This window comes from Urocitellus parryii, chromosome 4 (assembly GCF_045843805.1).
Source record: "Urocitellus parryii isolate mUroPar1 chromosome 4, mUroPar1.hap1, whole genome shotgun sequence".
NCBI lineage: Eukaryota > Metazoa > Chordata > Mammalia > Rodentia > Sciuridae > Urocitellus > Urocitellus parryii.
The window spans coordinates 10,565,811-10,568,779 of record NC_135534.1 but is presented as its reverse complement, the minus strand read 5'-3'; positions in this window follow the sequence as shown (position 1 = coordinate 10,568,779).

Here is a 2,969-nt window from a genome sequence, read left to right as displayed (position 1 = left end):
GAATGCCTTCAATTTTTCTCCATTCAGAATGATGCTAGCCTGAGACTTAGCATAGGTAGCTTTTACAATGTTGAGGTAAGTTCCTGTTACCCCTAGTTTTTCTAGTGTTTTGAACATAAAGGTATGCTATACTTTGTCGAATGCCTTTTCTGCATCTATCAAGATAATCATATGGTTTTTATCTTTAAGTCTATTGATGTGGTGAATAACATTTATTGATTTCCGTCTATTGAACCAGCCTTGCATCCCAGGGATGAATCCTACTTGATCATGGTGTACAATTTTTTTTGATGTGTTTTTGTATCCGATTCACTAGAATTTTATTGAGTATTTTTGCATCTAGTTTCATTAGATACTGGTCTGTAGTTTTCTTTCTTTGAAGGGTCTTTGTCTGGTTTTGGGATCAGGGTGATGTTGGCCTCATAGAATGAATTTGGAAGAGCACTGTCTTTTTCTATTTCCTGAAATACCTTGAGAAGTATTGGTATTAACTCTTCTTTAAAGGTTTTGTAAAACTCTCCTGTATACCCATCTGGTCCTGGGCTTTTCTTGGTTGGTAGTCTTTTGATGGCTTCTTCTATTTCATCCATTGATATTGGTTTGTTTAAATTGTGTGTATCCTCCTGACTCAATCTGGGCAAATCATATGACTTAAGAAATTTATTGATGTCTTCACTATCTTCTATTTTATTGAAATATAGTGTTTCAAAATAATTTCTAATTATCTTCTGTATTTCTGTAGCATCTGTTGTGATTTTGCCTTTTTCATCCCGTATGTTAGTAATTTGAGTTCTCTCTCTTCTTCTTCTCTTCGTTAGCATGGCTAAGGGTCTGTCAATCTTATTTTTTTGAAGAACCAACTTTTAGTTTTGTCAATTTTTTCCATGGTTTCTTTTGTTTCAATTTCGTTGGTTTCCGCTCTGATTTTATGTATTTCTTGCCTTCTGTTACATTTGCTGTTGTTTTCCTCTTTCTTTTCTAGGGTTTTGAAATGAAGTGTGAGCTCATTTATGTATTTTTTCTTTTTTTGAGGAATGACCTCCAGGCAATGAATTTTCCTCTTAAAACTGCTGTCATTGTGTCAAATATATTCCGATATGGTATATACTATTGATATATGGTTTGTACTTCCCACTGTTGGTTTTGGTTGTTGTTTTTCATTTCGTCTTCGTGTAGTGTTTTGCTCAAGATGCTTTGCAGTGATGGTTTTCTGGCTAGGAATTCTTTTAACTTTTGTTTATCATGAAAGATTTTTATTTCGTTGTTGTACCTGAAGCTTAATTTGGTGGATACAAAATTCTTGGTTGGCATTCATTGTCTTTCAGAGTTTGAAATACGTTGTTCCAGGATCTTCTTGTTTTCAGGATCTGTGATGAAAAATCAGCCGTTAACCTTATTGATTTACCCCTGAATGTAATCTGCCTCCTTTCTCTTGTAGCTTTTAATATTTTCTCTTTGTTCTGTATATTGGATACCTTCATAACAATGTGTCTTGGCCTTGGTCTACTCTGATTTTGTATGCTCGGTGTCATGTATGCATCTAAAATTTGTACATCCATTTCCTTTTTTATATCTGGGAAGTTTTCTAAAATTATTTCATTCAACAGGTTGCTCATTACCTTGGGTTGGACCTCTGTACCTTCCTCTATCCTGATGACTCATGATTTTTTTTATGTTATCCCATATCTCTTGGATTTTTTTTATGGTTTCTTACCAGCCTTTCTGAGTTGGCTAGACTCTTTTCAAGATGATATATTTTGTCTTCATTGTCTGACATTATGTCTTCTACTTGCTCCTCTCTGTTAGTGATACTCTTGTTTGAGTTTTTAATTTGGTTTATAGTTTCCTTCATTTTTAGAATTATTGATTGATTTTTTAAATAATCTCTATCTCCTGATAAAGATGCTTATTTCCTTGTTTTATATGTTTATGTAATTCATTTTCAATGTGTTCTTTCATTGTTTGAATTTGCTGTCTCATGTCCGCTTTAAGATTCCATTCCATCTGTCTAAGGTATTCCTTGATTTCTTTATTTGACCATTTTTCTGATGCCTCTAGGTTCTCCTGTAGATTTAGGCTGTCCTGCTTTTTTTGTACTCCTTTTCTTCCTTGCTTTTTCATGATGCTCATGTTACTTCCGGTTTTGTTTGACTGCTGAATTACTGTTTATTCCTATAAATTTATTTTGGCTTTGTGTAGCTCTCTTTTGTGATGGGAGACTATGACTAGAGATGATGAATTTTGTTGCACTTTAAAGCAGATTCATTTGTTTCCTAAACTGTGTATGGATTCTGATGGCATATAGCGATCTGCGGTTTGGTCTTGGGTCTTATGTTTAGGTTGAGTGATGTGATGGTATAGAGGTTGGTATATCTTGGCAACCTTGGAAGGTTGGTCTACTGACGAGGGATATTAACAGGAGAATGGTCTGGAGAATTTGGGGGTAGCTAGGGAATTGGTAGCACTATATAATGCCTCAGAACATTTACCTATACACATTTAGTAAATTATACATAAACAGCATCGTGATGCTTGGGAGGAAAGGTATTAGAAGGGGAGGGAAGAAGTCACCAAAGAGAGTGAGAGTAAACAGGTAGAATTCAAGAAAAGGGGAATAAGGAAATTGAAAAGAAATTAAAAGACAAAAAAAAATTAAAATAATAATAATAATAATAAAAAAATAAAAAAAATTAATAAATGCAGTCTTAGAGTTCGATTAACTTCTCTTCCAGTAGGTGGAGCTGTGCCCACCGGGCCAAGCTTCTCCTCTCAATACGCAGGAACCAATCACTATGAGTCAGCTCCTCCTCCCCCATGGGTGGCTTTCCAATCCTGAGTGCCTAGGGCCTTTTCTGGTATCCAGTCACTTCCCCACTTTTCCTCCAGCCAGGCCCCACTCACCAGTGATTCTCACCACAATACTGGCTACATGCCAGGTCTGTTGCTCCTGGGAGCCCTATTTTCTTGAA